We start from the raw sequence: 15,273 nt of genomic DNA, 5'->3' as shown, positions 1-15,273 counted from the left end.
GTAATTTCTTAAGTTGCACTTTTGGTAAATTATAATAGAGTTGCAGTAGTCAATCCTGGTAATAACACAGTTTATCACAAGTTTCTTTACAGAATTTTCGTCCAGGTACTTTTTTATAAAAGCAATATTTCTTAGATGATAACCAGCAGTTTTTATTACATTATTTATTTCGGCATTTAGAGACAGGTTACAGTCAATAAATACACCTAGATCTCGAACTTTACTGGATATCGGCACCGAGTCATTTATTTGTGTTAATTGGAATATCACCTAAGTTTCTCACGCTGTTTCTCTTGCCCACCACCATGAATTCCGTTTTGTTCTCATTTAATTTTAGTTGTTTAAATGTCATCCATTCTCTAACTCTATCAAGGATTCAGTTTAGAGTTTCAGTCGTGTCATGTATATCATTTATGGAGAAGTAAAATTGTGTGTCATCTGTAAATAGTTTGAACTTCACGCCATGCCTTCGTAGCATTTTTGATAGACCAATAGTGTAGATTTAGAATGAAATTGGGCCAAGTACACTCCCCTGGGGTACCCCTCTGTGTAAGGGTTCACATGATGAATAAAAGTTTCCAATTTGTACACAGTAATTTCTACCAACTAAGTAGTCTTTTAGGTATTCGAAGGCTTGATCTTCAACGCCGATGGACCATAGATCATTTAGTAGCAGTTCATGAACAACTGTATCAAAAGCAGCACTGAGATCGAGCACTATTAAGATACCACATTTATTTTCATCCATCATTTCCAGCATATCATTTACAACAGAGCAGATGGCTGTCTCCGTAGAGTATAGTTTTCTGTAAGCAGATTGGTTGTCAGGCAAAGCTTCTATTACTTCTAAGTGGCTGACTAGTTGTTCAAGAATTACATATTCAAGCACTTTTGAGACAAAGGATAGATTTGAAATAGGTCTATATGAGCTTAATTCCTGGTAGTCCAGTGCATTTTTCAGAACTGGTGTGACTATAGCCAATTTCTCAGATATAGGAAACTTACATTCATCAATGCTTGCATTTGCTAATCTCATTATTATTTCGGCTAGACTAGAAAAGTCTCTCTCTCCAATTACTTCAGATATTGGCATAGGATCGATCGCGCAATTTGTTTTCTTTGCTCTCTTGATAATTCTGGTGATGGCATCTTGTGTTATGTTGTTAAATCGTATTAATTTTGTCTGTGTGCCTGGTGTATCATTAATCTGATGTTGAGTATTTACAAATGACCTGGTTATATTTTCAATTTTGTTTTTAAAGAACACTAAAAAATTATTTGCTAGTTCCTGGTCACTGTATCCATCAGGTAGCTTCTTTTCTTTTACATTTCCCATTATACCATTCAGGAGACTATATAACTTATTTATGTCTGTTGCTGCTTCGAGGATCTTTCTCTTATAGTATTCACTTTTTTTCCCTCTTAGTAGGTAGTTATATTGACACGTAGCAGTTTTGTATTCTACCCAAGTACTTTCAATTTTTAATCTATTCCACTTTCTTTATGTCTTTTCCCTCTCTTTTACCAAAGTCTCTCCATCAAACCAAGGAGATTGGTATTTTACGGTTATAATCTTTTCCACCGGTGGGCATATGGTATCATATTCACGTTTACTCACTTTATTATAAGTGGTCATAAGACAGTTAGCACACTTAGCTCCTAACAGACATTGGTCATCATGATCACAGGGAATGTTGATAGCATCATTTATTTTCTTTGTAACTTCTTCAATAAATACGGTAGGAGAAATATTTGATTAATTTCTAAAGTTTATTTTCTTTACTAATGCATGTTTCTGTAGAGGTAGACTAAACGTAATAAGTTTGTGTACTGGGGAGATAGTACATTTCTCTTCGACTTTTATATCAGATACAATATTATTCATGCTATCACTTAGAACTAAGTCTAGCGTATGCCCAGTTAAAGTAGTTGTACAGTCGACATCATTTACTAGTCGATATGATTCTAGTAACTCACTAGATGCCAAAGCGTCAGGATTTGAGGCATCATCCATCCAAAAATTGAAGTCTCCACAGATAACTAATTCGTTTTTCTCCTTGATAATCATCTCAATGAGAGCACCGAATTCTTCAAAAAAAGATACTAGTGTTTGTTCTAGGAGGTTTGTAGATTGTTACAAAGGATATTCTTCTATTTTTTTGGCGTAAATTTTATTTCTATATATTCAAAGCTTGTTACACTAATTCTTTTCAACGTTTTGAGATTTGAGTAACTTTTATGAATAAAGAGTCCGACACCATGTAGTACATCATCCTTAAAACAGGAATAACAGCACCGTTACCTTTATTTGCTAACACCTGTAAAGGATCATTCCTGCAAGACAAACATTTTTCAAGTAATTAACTTCAACCGTGCTTTTTATAAATCCAATATACATGCCCAGATACATAGTTATTTACTTTTTCCAAAGTTTTACCCTTTATGGCAACTACGTTATACTTTTTCCAAAGTTTTACTCTTTATGGCAACTACGTTACTATTAACCACCCTTGACTGAAATTTGTTCTTTTCTTCATTTATCACAAAGCCCATGTGCATGAGTAAATTCTGTAATTCTACCATTGCCACACTAAATCACAATATCATCAGCATAAACAATAATTTCAGTACAAGTAAGACAATTATGCCTTGCAATCTTATCCATCAAATAATTAAAATGTGTTGGATTCGTATCTTTGGAACAAAACTTTCGCTCTTCTTCAGTTGAGTAACTCCTAATCCACCTCTAAAAATCCCTTGACACCTTTGTTGACCAGCTCTTCTAGAATAACATCACTGCAAGCTCTATCAAAAGCTCCTTTTAGGTTAACAAATGCTCTACATTTAGCATTAGCATTGCTTAAGCACGCAGTTCGAAGTACTCTTCCCCTTTATAACACGAAACAAATTCGGTGATAATTGGTCCTGAATCAGTGGAATTAATCTATTCAACACACGACTCGCCATTAATTTACATAAACATGTAAGTGAAATAGGCCTATATTCTCGGTTGTTCTTCGGTATAGGTATAATAACAGCTATTTTCCATTTCCTAGGTATCCTGCCATTTTTATATGAAAGATTGATTACATCTAACAAAGGACTGTCCTCCATGATTAAATAGTTTATAACATCAATTGTTATCCCATCTTCATACAAAACAACAACTCATCCTTTGTAAATGGTACACACGTCTCACAATGGATAGTCTCTTGTAACGCTAGTAGTTGTCTTCGTTTATATCGCCTGTTCAGGTTCAGGTTCAGGTTCAGGGCGAGGCATAGCCTTTGTAACGGTGCCTCCGAAGATTATCTTCTTATACTGTTTTGTCTTTTCCTCTACATCAGGTTTAATACTTCTTTTATCTTTACTATATTTCTTTCACTAAATAAAAAACAATCCTACTATTTTCTTTAGGTCTTCCTCGTATGGCTGTTGGAGCTCAATTATTTCATTCCTTTCTTTTCTACATTCCTGGTAAAACAACAAGAAATGTATCAAATCTTCCTCCTCATCTACACAAAAATTACAGTTTACATTCCCCTATTGTGTCTATTACAATGTTCAGTTTTAACGTATTAATTCTCCCTCTAAAAAATATCACTGAAGCAAACGTGTTGTCATAAAATTCCTCTTCTTTAATTTCTTTCTTCTACGTTCTATATATTTCTAAACTCACTTAACACTCTAATTCTTCTTTCCACTTTACAGTATCCTACTTTCTGGTTTCCGATTTTATTTTTGTCTTCTTATCTGTCTTATATCTATATTTAACTCTTCTAAGTACTTTTCTGGTTGTTTCCACCATCTTCTTCTTTTTCGGGACTATCCAGGATAATTGCTTTCAGTATTTCCTTCTCCCCATTCAGAGTACGATTTAAATACTGCAGCTTCCCATCCATCACCCTTACTTTCATAGAAGATGCCCCTATCTCCCCTCTTACAGTAGTATTAGCTTCACTTTTAGCGTCACCTAAAATCTTCCTGTGTACTCCATTCTCTGTCCTTTGTAGCTTCTCTATTTCAGTTTCTGTTAGATTTATAATGCTGGTTCCATACAAAATAGATGGTAGGGCAATACTTTTCCAGAACGTTTTTCCTATTATTATTTTATTGTAACTTTTCTCTATAACTGAATATGTTAAATTAGCTAGTTTTTATGCTTTTTCTGTCATTACCCTTTTCAGAGTTTTAATTATGTTCCTATTATTGTCTAGCCTTATTCCTATGTATGTTAAACTTTCTACTACTTTGATTCCCTCTATGTGATCTGGCTTTTCTTTCATGTTGTAAATCATAATATTACTCTTGTCTTTATTAATTTGTAACTCACATTTTTTAACAGTTTCTACTAATAATTGAATGTTACGCTTTGCATTATACATATCCTCTGCAATCACTAAGGCATCATTTGCAAAAAAAAATAATGATTCTATCTCTATTAAAGGATTTCTGAAACCGTTTCCTTCCTCTTCTATTTTCTTCATGACAATTTACGTAATTAGTTTAAAAAGCAAAGTTGATTCTGTATAACCCAGTTTTATACCATTCGTAACCTCCATTTCTTGTTCTGTACCTTCTAAGTCAATGCCCGTAGTATCTCCTTGATAAATATATGCAATAGCACTTATGAGTTTGGTGTTAATTCTATAAGCTTTTAAAACTTCTATTAATACCTTCCTTTTTACAGAGTCAAATGCTTTACTAAAGTCTATCGCAGTTACTATTAGATGTTTCTTGTTTCTATAGCTCTCTTCTACACAATACTGTAATATAAAGCTATTGTCCTCTATCCTGCCTCCACCTGTAATTCCTGCTTGACATTCATTATCTTCCTCGTTCATTCTTAGGTGATTTTCTATTTCCTCTTTCACCCTCATCATGAATATTTTTTATGAAATATTTAATAGAGGTATGGGTCTTAGGTCTTTTGCCATTGGCCTTCTTTTCTTTTCAACCATCTTTGTTCTTGACTTCTTCCACGTAATTGTTTTTTCTTTTTCGTCCAACTCATTTTTGTAACATTTTTGTAAGGTTTCAAGACATGTTTTGCTTTTTCCTACTGCATTATAGAGCTCGGGTTTAAGGCCATCCGATCCTGCTGCTTTTTTGCCTTTAGTGTTCCCAGGTAATTCTTTATTTTTTCGACTGTTATTCTTGGATTTTCATTAGTTTAATTTTCCTTTTTGTTACCATTACAAGGTCATAGTGTTCTCTAAGTATCTCCAGGATAATATATCCATCTATTCTTGTGATGTCTTCCTGGTGTGCTATTTCATTTTCATATTCTATCCGTTTTTCTTCATTCCAAACTGTCTATTTTATTTTCATGCTTTCAATATATGGTTTTCCAGTATTTGACTAATTCATCTTTTGTTTCTTCGTTATTTAGCTTAGTTCCTTGTTCTCCATAAAGTTGTATAACTTTACCATGGGCTTTCTGTCTGTTCCTTAGTCGGTCAATATTTTCCCAGGGTTTTTTATTTCTCTCCATTTTTATTTCTTCTGTTACCTTTTTTTTCAAATATAGTAATTTCGTTCTTTATCATTTCTTATACTTATCTCTTGTTTTGATCATATCTCTCCAATAATACCTTTTTTACATCGATATTGGATTTATTTCTTTTCTTTCTGTTTAAATCCTTCCTTCCTTTTATGGCTTTTCTTATTTCATCGTTCATCCAGGGTTGCTCATGTAACTTTTCTTCATTAAGTACTTTCCTTTCGTATACTTTTGTCAATTTTTCTTCTGCGGGCTCTTTTATTATCAGGTCCATTCCTTCTATTCTGTCTATTTGTCTCTCTTACAATTTCCTCTACTTTTGTAGTATATTCTCTTAAACTATTTTCATTTGTTCTGAATTCCAGTTCTATGGTGATCAGATTATGATCCGAGATATCGAAGTTCGATTTTTTATCGTCTATATGCATTTTCCTAAAGTTTTTGTATGTTTGTTTGTTTACTAGTGCGAAGTCTATCATGCTTTTTTGTTGTAATCTTTCCCATGTATAAACTCATTTACATCCTAAATCTCCATACAATAAGACTAACTTATGATCATTCATCCAATCTAGAATCATTTCACCGTTCCTGTCTAAATTCTGGTAACCTAAAAATCCTACATGCCCGTTAAAATCCTCTAATATTATCAATGCCTCTTCTTCATTTAGATTTCTCATAACTCTTCCACATTCCTGTTTTATTGTCTTATCCCTACTTTTGTCTTCTTCAGTATTTCCTGCTGAAAAATAGACCAATAATAATTATACTTTAACATACATTAGATCTTTACTTTTATTTTCTATCTTTTCCAATTCCACACTATCGCTATTTCTATAAAGTACCATCAAACCCCCGCCTTTCTTATCATTCATAGTCCTCATATTTTCTACTTTTTAACACCCTTACTTAAGTTCAATCTATTTAACTTTTGATGTGTTTCTGTCAAGCGAAAAAAGTTTATTTCTTCTATTTAATTCCTTTTGAACTTCCATCACCTTTTGTTTTAGTTAAGCATTATATGTTCAACAAATAAATCTTAAAGTTTTCTATTATTTTGTGTTTATATTCTTCTTTCCTTAAAGTCCGTGCGAAAATTTTCCCTTGTCTGCAATTTTCCTTTCTTTATGTACCATCCATCTTTACCATTTTGTCTCTTTGTCTGTAATTTTTCCCTTAGATGCCTATCTTGCTCTCGCACTCTCATAGTTAGATCTAACGCTATAAAGAATCTACTTCCTCTCGTTTCTGGACAATTTCTAAGGTTCTTAGCCTTTCCTATAATTGTTCACTTTTAATTTTTACTAGTATTGCCTGAACATTGTTTGGGAGGCCACCGATACTTACGGCTTCAGACAATTTCTTAATCAATTCGTTAGCGTTACTATTCGTATCCTGATGAGCAACCATTTTCTTCCCTTTCTTTCTCACTTTATTGAATAATTCCTTACAGACCTAATTTCTTTAGTAAAGAAAATTTCTTCCAATATATTATCCCAATATACGCTTCTAAACTTCCTCCTTACCTCTACTATCTGCATCATGGTTTCTATACGCCGATTATCACTTGGATTCTTACTCCAATTACTTATAGCTTTGCGAAGTAATTCATTCCAACCCCGAACTATTTTTAGATTTGAATATACAGATTCCTTTGATAACATGGAACCTTTTTATAGGAATATTTAAAATACTATTAATAACAGTGAGCAAATCCTCTTAGAATGTGTTCATCGTTTTAATGACCATTAACCTCTTTGTAATTTATATACCACTCACCAACTTTATGCATGAGCTCATTTCTTATCAGCCTTTGAATTATACTTTTTCCTTTTTTTACCGACAAGCATCTTGTCTATGCTTAAAGATACTTCAATAGGAAAGGGATCACTAACAAGCTCGCTAACAATCAATGCATCAGCTGTATATTAAAAACATTAAAGAGTCCCCTCTCACGTGCATTGGTGAATCATTTCCCAAGGCACTGGCATTTTCCAAGGAATTAACTATGTTATTTAACAAAAAACAATATTTGTTTTGGCTACCTCTGCTTCCAAAACCAGAATGAGCATTAAGGTCGTCCACTAATGAACAGGGCTCATTAAAAATAACCCTAGGTAAATTCTCAAGATCCAACTTATCAGCATGCGCATACCCATTGGTTATATAAAAGATGATATCTAAGTATAATTTTACACGCAAACATGCAGTTCCATTAACTTCTGAAGCTACAGATAAAACAGCAGGTATATTATCTTTTACAAAGGTTGTTAGACCTCATAATTTCATCAATATCTCCTTGAAGTTCAAATGATTAGTAGCCTGTTAATTGGAAACCTGCTCTATTAACACCAGTTTCTTGCAAAGTTATTACATCGAAGTCATGAAAAAGAATACATATACATGAACATCGGTTCCTCTCTTTTTGAAGGCTATTCACATTCCACGATAAAGTTTTAGGCCAAGTCCCCTCCATTCCTATCAATTTCTTTCCTCATTTTCTAGCAAAACTAACCACATTCATGTTATGGTCGTCATTTGGTCACTGCATGTAGGCCTACTGTAGTACTGTATCTAACAAGGAAGCAATATTAAAACTATGTTTTCACATCCTTTACTTTCTTTGGACAAATCTGGCCTTGCTTCATAATTTCTGTTATACATGGAGTTACTCAGAAACAAATTACCATTATCCATTAATTCCGTATATTCCCGATCTCTGACAGACATGAGATCATCTCAATTGACGCTATATACAAACTGAACCTGGTTTTGGATACAGACATTATTAGAACCAGTACGGACAGCACTGGCCTCAGAAATAGTCTTGATATTTTATCACTCATGCACATGATTACATTTTGGTATTATTATAGAAATAGACGGATCAAACTTTACTAATAAATAAAAGGGGGCATAAATAGAAAACCTCCCGTTTTCCTCGGAAATTACCTTTATTTCACTCGCAAGTAAATAGTTAATAAGATAATTATACTCTAATATATCCTACGGTAATGGGGACCACCCAGGCTTTTGGGTGGGGAAAATTTACTGGCGAATCGATAAATTATTGTAAAACTCACCTTTTCTTCTTTATACATTGTTCTCTTTGACGCATAATAATCCCCGAAAAATTGCGCAAAATATGGGGATCCTCGATAAAACTTCAGCAGCATACTGCACTGGATATTGAAAAAAATAATCACCTACATGGAAAGAGCTTATGAAAATCTATACAAAAAGTATAATTTTTATACGATAGATTAAACGAGGTGGAATTAAATGAGGTTGATAAGTTTTTGCCTCGAATTTTTCCCAAGTCAAGAGAGACGTTTCCTTTACGGCAATGTTTACTTTTAATGAGCCCTTTATTTCACTTTCTTAAGCAGCAAACACAAACAGTTCCAATTACAGTTTATTGGCTGAGAGCTGTGACATATTTATGACAAATTGGTTTCATAACAAATTACAAACGACTTCAGTCGAAAATCAAGTTTTACTAGGATTGCAGCGGAGTAATAAAGTTACCTCAATCTCCTCCGGTATCCGTGTTTGACTGAATACTTCGAATAATGAAAAGGAAAACCGGCATTTCGTTTTGTTGTAGCTATGGCAAAGGCTGTGCCTTGCCCTTCTGGCATTAATTTGGACAAAAACCCAATTCCTACGGATTATGTGCAGTGCAATGTTGGTTATGAAGAATGTTATCATTATGTTTCTAGTGGTGGTATTGAACTAGTGGTTGAATATGCTCGATGACCTGATTTAATTCCTAAGGAAAAGTATTGCGAGTGCTGTGGAGCTATTTGTAGGATCAACTACAACAGGAACGCCTGTAGTGACGAAAGGACTAGAGGGAAGTACAATTCATTTCGAAATTTTGTATTATTATAGAAATACACGGGACAAACTTTACTAATGCAACGCTTCTGTGAAGATTGCCAAGACAAAAAAAAGAGACGTAGGTGACAATTATAAGGTAGGGACTTATTTGTGATTTACTTTATCATAATGTAAGGATTTATCTGTGATTTACTTTTCGTTTGTGACCTGGGAAGGGGGGTCCAGGGGACTTGCCCCCGGCTAAGTGTTGGGACCTGGGAAGGTTTGTGACCTGGGAAAGGGGCCTCGGGGGGTTTGCCCACTGACTAGAGGTTGTGACCTGGAAACTACTAGGTTAGGTTAGGTGGGTTTGTTAGGTTCTGTACCCTCTTACAAACCTCTAGAGTGTTAAATAATCATGTTTTGTGACCTGGTAAGGGAGTACATAGGGCTTGCTCCCTGGCTAGGGGATTGTGACCTACGAACTACCAGGTTAGGTTAGGTAGGTTTGTTAGGTTCTGTACCCTTTTACAGATCTAAAGTGTTAAATAATCATATTTTTTTCTGTTTTCACATTCCCAAAATCCCAGATTCCCACATGTGTCCTTCGAGAAGGCGGGGGTAGCAGTCCATAATGTTGGATTGGCTTTTTTGAAGTGGAAATAAGGTCAAATTCTCATTGAAAGCTCATCATTTAGTGAAGTAAATGTTTTTTTTTCTTTTTAATCTTAGAAATATTGGCCCGTGTTTCTCTATAAATCTATCTGCATTTTTAAGTTCTTCCATTTCTAAACGAAGTGTTTGAATAGCACTGGCATGTTCAACCATAACCAGATTACAACTAGAGGTCTCGCCCTTCAGAAATTGCATTTCTTCTTGTCGTTCAATACGTTCTAAATACTTGGAGTTTTAACATCAATAACAGGCCTCATTTTGCACAACCAAGAATTGGGTTTGTGGTCACCTCCACAGTTACAAAATTTTGGAGCAATTGTAACATTTTTTTTTCTTATTCAAACATTCTTTCGTCAGGATTTTTGCTGCAATATCTACATTTAAAGTTACTCTTGCATTCATATGCAAAATGACCCTATTTGCTACATTCAAAACATAAAATAGGATTTTCCTAATACACCTCACCTCAATGAATTTTATCCAAAGCAAGTAACAAATATTTTCTCTGGAGTTTCACCTTTCATGAGCGCAATCACCTGTGGTTTTAAGTTATTTTCACCTCTCTGCTCAATATCACGTCAATTAGCCCCAACAACCTCTTCATCTACTAATAAATCAGTTGGATCCATATATAATTGGTAACCAAACACAATAGCTTTGGTATACTTCCCATCATTTTTAGGTTTCTCTAATATAACATCTTCAAACCTTGTAGTAGTTAGAACATTCACTGCATTTTCATCATTAAGAGATATATAAGGTGTGTATTTGAAAGGGAATGATTCATCTAGAGACCATTCTGTCTCTAGTGGATGTGTTCAAGATAGAGAGTCTGCCATCTCATTCCAGATTCCATGAGGTGAGATGCAGACAGAAATCACCTCTTCCTCTGGGCCAGTGAAAAAATGGCAATCATTACATGGTTTATTTAGGGAGATCTTGAGCCTTGCCTGTCAATGCAATGAACTATTACTCTGCTGTCTAATACAAGACGGAAATGAATGTGGTTTTCTAAATGTAGACTTTGCAGGGATAGGAAGACTGCCATGGTCTCCAGAATATTGAAGTGGAATTGCTTGAAACTCTGGGACCAACGACCTTGCACTTTCTTGAGAGGAACGTGATCCCCCCAACCGTCCAGTGAGGCGTCCGTATGTAGAATCACTGTAGGAGGAGGAAAGTGCCCTTGGAAAGACTTCTGGCATGTGACCACTGATGCGGGGTCGTCTTCTGTTGATCGCGGGGAGCTGTGGAAGCTCCTTTCTTCTACACCCTGCTTGCATCTTTGAGTCTGACCCCGGGGAGAGGGTTCATTATAGAAACGTACTGAAATGAGCCCAGAACCCTTTCCTGACAACGTCTGGTGGTCTTTCTCAAGTAGATGATACCGAACTGACTGGGCTATTTCCTTCCTCTTGGCAGGAGGAATAGACAGGGCATGAGTCTTTAGATTCCAATGAATCCCTAACCACGGGAACCCTTGATCCGGGTTCAGCCTTGACTTCTGGAAGTTTATTTGGAATCCTAGATATTGGAGGAATCTTGTCACGTGATATGTTGCTTCCATGCATTCCCTTGCTGAGGGAGCTCGAACGAATGGCATAGCTCTGAATATATAAGCCTCTCTCTCTAGGCTGAAATCAAGGTGGGGGAGAAGCGCCGACCTATCGGAAAATGCCAATAAGCGTCGGTAAGATCTATAGAGACGGTGTAAACCCCCAGAGTAGTAAGGTCCATATCTGTGAAATAGTCAGCCTCCAGAACTTCGCAAAGAATGAATAGAATTAGATGGGACAAGTCGAGAATAGTTCGAGAAATTAACAAAACATTCTTTGCCATGCAGAATAGATGACCTCGAAACTTCATAGATTTCGTGCAACGGATAACTCTCTTCAAAAAAGGTCCTGCACATATTGTACCAGATGTGGTGTTAATTTCTGGTAAAATCTCTTGATCCTCGGGGTTTGTTTCTTCCATTTCCAGCCTAAACCGCTGGAAAACACGCTTTGTGGTCAAGGACTGAACAGCCATCTGTCCTTGAGCCATTTCAGTCTTCCCCCTACTGGAGTATCCTCATTGCTTGGTTGAGGATGTTTGCTCTTAGTTCCCCTGTTACTTAGGAGACCCCAACTCCTTGGCCTACAACTTCCGCCGGACCGACCTCTAACACCTCTTACAGTCTTGGGGGGATGAAAGGACGAAGTCCCTTGTTCAAATCCAGGATTGAATGCTGGGGACTGTAAGGTCACTGGGTGAGGAACAGTGAAAAGATTCTTCAAAGCACTACCTGAAGCAGAGATGAAAGGGCTCCTAAGGTATGTTGGTGTACGGACCCTCTTAGGTTGAGGGCCAACCTCAGGAATAAATTCCCTTTTTTGAGATCTTCCCCTTCTCCGTAAAAGACTCTCATGTTCTGCTGCCACTTTATCCAAGATCTCCTTACTAAATTCTGTGGAAAAAGATCTTTACCCCAAATACAGGCGTCAATAAGACGCTTCGGTCCAAGACGAATGATCGCGGAAGCAAAAACATGCTTCCTGCAGACTCTTCGAGCCTGAAAAAAGTTAAAAAGATCCTTCATAAAAGTAGTCACGTGCTTCTTGGCCAAAAGCGAAAAGACAGGGGCATCAACAGATTACCAATCATCCTTTCTACAAAGCATTGAAGAGACATCGAAGCTGATAGTCTCTCCCTAGCCTCCAATTCCGCCTTAAGTAAGTGTGCCAGAAATCTCGGCAGTCTTTCATGAACTGCATGCTGGCTATATCCTTACCTAATTTCCCTTCAGCAAAAGTAAACTGAATATCCAACCAGTGTTCAGTGTCAAGGGGAAGAACGAGTGACACAGGTTTCCCTTCTTCCAAGACCAGAAGAGACTTACCCTCCTTGAAGGCCTTTTCCACAGCCAAAAAGGCTTTCGCAGCAAAGGGAAAAACCAATGTGTCAGGCGCTATAAAAGTGGCCAACCTTTCAGTAAAAGCACCTAATTGTATGCTAATACACCCTGCTGTCTTTATCTCCTTCACTGCCAAATGCCACGCTCTGGTGTGAACTAGAAGAATCATTTCTTAGGGAAAGTGTCGTCTTCACGGGCCACCTTCAGCTAACCTTACATAGCAAAAGGGGTAGGCATCTATATCTGGATAAAATTCCAGATCAGCAACCGGACTATAGCCTAGCCCCTCTCCAATATGAAAAATACCCTCTGAAAGCACTGCATGACCCGGATACCTCCACGGGCTCTGTTGCATGTAAGAGGGAAACTGAGAAGGTAAAACCTTAGATTTAGAAGGATCCTCTGGAGATTTCAAAGCTTTTATATCCTCTGGTAAGGCTTTACCCATCCTTCTTTGGTATTCTTGGGTCCCTTCCATACAGGCCTTCATGTTTTCCAACAGGGACCTATTTTCCAAGTTAGATGAGAATGTAGGAAGTGTTGGTTCGCCCAGCTCGACCGTGGAAGGAGGAGGGACAGAAACCAGAGGCATACCTGAAAAGGAAGGCGTAGTCGTAACAGTTGATAGAGCAGCCACCGTAGTGACGGCAGTTGAAGCAACGGAACACACTGAGTCTCTCATGGAAGTCACACTAACCTTGTCCAATTCGGACAGGTAAGAATTATCCACATGAGGGAGGGGTTCATCCGAACCTACTACCGGCAGGAGAGCCGATTCTCTATCCGGAGATAAAAGAAGAAACCGAGGATAAATTGTCCACATCAAGGCTCAAAAAACTTAAAGTTTCATCTACATGGAACTGAACGGTAGAAATGGGTCTAGGTTGAGCGTACCCCAAAACCGAGTCCGGGACCTCATTCGGAAAAAGAATATCCTTCCTAGCTACAAAAGAAATATAAGGAGCTTCTGGCTCAGCATTCTTTTTGTGGAAGAACACCCTCGAATATCCATCCAGAATAATATAAGTCCTTACACATACTGCAGTCCTGAGGGCCCCAATAGGAAATTGGACCCTTCATACTACTGAATTGAGCATGTATCTTGCAGGTATCATGACCACAGGGATACATCACGGTCCTGGCACAGGTTGGAACTCGACAATATATCTTCTTTGAAGATTCCGCCTGTAAAGAGGAAAAACGACCATAAGTATCTTAGCCTCTTTAGATCACCACACTGAAAGGAATGGGTTAGTATCATTCAAAATTTCATTAAAAATAATTGGAAAATTGAATCCCAAAATGTGTGTATTTACAATTTTTAATCAGAAAGAGAAAAAGGGGAACACATTGTCAGACTCCTATAATGGCGTTAGATTAGAAGTAAAGCCAACTGAAATTGTCCCCTTTTATCATTTAAATATCGTTCAAATAAAAGAGGGAACAAGAATACTCCTCAAAAACAATATCCTACTCTCTCCACAGAGAAAGGGCTAATAGGATGGTAACAGAGTCAACTAGCTTACAAAATATATTGATACATCGATAATTGGAGCAATCAAAGATAAAATAGAGGGCTATTCTTTAAACCAAAATCTGACAAGGGGGATCATGATAGAATCCCACTTGTAAGATGCACAATCCAATCCACGTCCTCAAAGGATCTGAATAAAGTGATGGAAATAATTAACTAAATACAGTAGTTAAATCTAAAGTCTCGTTAAGAAGAATCTTACGCAAAAAAGAACTCCAAAACTGACTAGCATAAAGATACCTCGCAAGTCGTAGAAGTAAGGTCTTTATGGCACTTGAGGTTTATACTCATAAATCATATGCCGTCGTAACATAATATCCATGCCATCCTTAACGGCCCAGATAGGTAACGGCATCGTCAACTCCCAAGGCTGACATTTGAGGTTTATTCTCATAAATCATATGCCATCATAACATATTATCCATGCCGTCCTTAATGGCACAGATAGGAAATGGCATCGTCAACTCCCAAAGCTATACCCAAGACTGGACGAAAACTGCCGCCAGTTATGACAGTGACGGTAAAGATGGCAGCAAAAGAAACGACGATAATTTGTATCAAATATCATGTCGTATCAAAAAGAGAGTGGCAGTATAGGCCACATCAATAACATGACGACGTATCACTATAAAATGTATAAAATGGCCCGAAAAAGGAATGCTGTTGGAGACAACAAAGCCGTAAGTACCGGTGTTGCCGACAGTCTGACAACTCTCTTGATAAAGAAGAAAGCTGCCAGGTTAAAAGGCCAGAACCCAGAAGGACTAGGCCTTAGAAAAGGAAATGCCGTCGGAGACGATAAAGCCGTAAAAAGCAGTATTGTCGACAGACTGACGACTCTCTAAA

General features: G+C 36.9%; 1 long non-coding RNA gene across 1 annotated transcript in view; it reads left to right on the top strand.

Annotated features, from left to right (window-relative positions):
- Nucleotides 1-9,045: 9,045 nt before the first annotated feature.
- The window catches only part of LOC137643759 (uncharacterized), an 89,645-nt gene continuing 83,417 nt past the window's right edge, over nucleotides 9,046-15,273 (top strand). The window contains exon 1 of the long non-coding RNA XR_011045064.1: nucleotides 9,046-9,479. This is a non-coding gene — a long non-coding RNA (uncharacterized lncRNA). The remainder of the gene's footprint in view (nucleotides 9,480-15,273) is intronic.

The sequence above is a fragment of the Palaemon carinicauda genome, chromosome 1, assembly GCF_036898095.1.
Source record: "Palaemon carinicauda isolate YSFRI2023 chromosome 1, ASM3689809v2, whole genome shotgun sequence".
NCBI classification, from domain to species: Eukaryota; Metazoa; Arthropoda; class Malacostraca; order Decapoda; family Palaemonidae; genus Palaemon; species Palaemon carinicauda.
The sequence above is the reverse complement of the archived record's forward strand: the minus strand, read 5'-3'. Positions and strand labels throughout refer to the sequence as shown.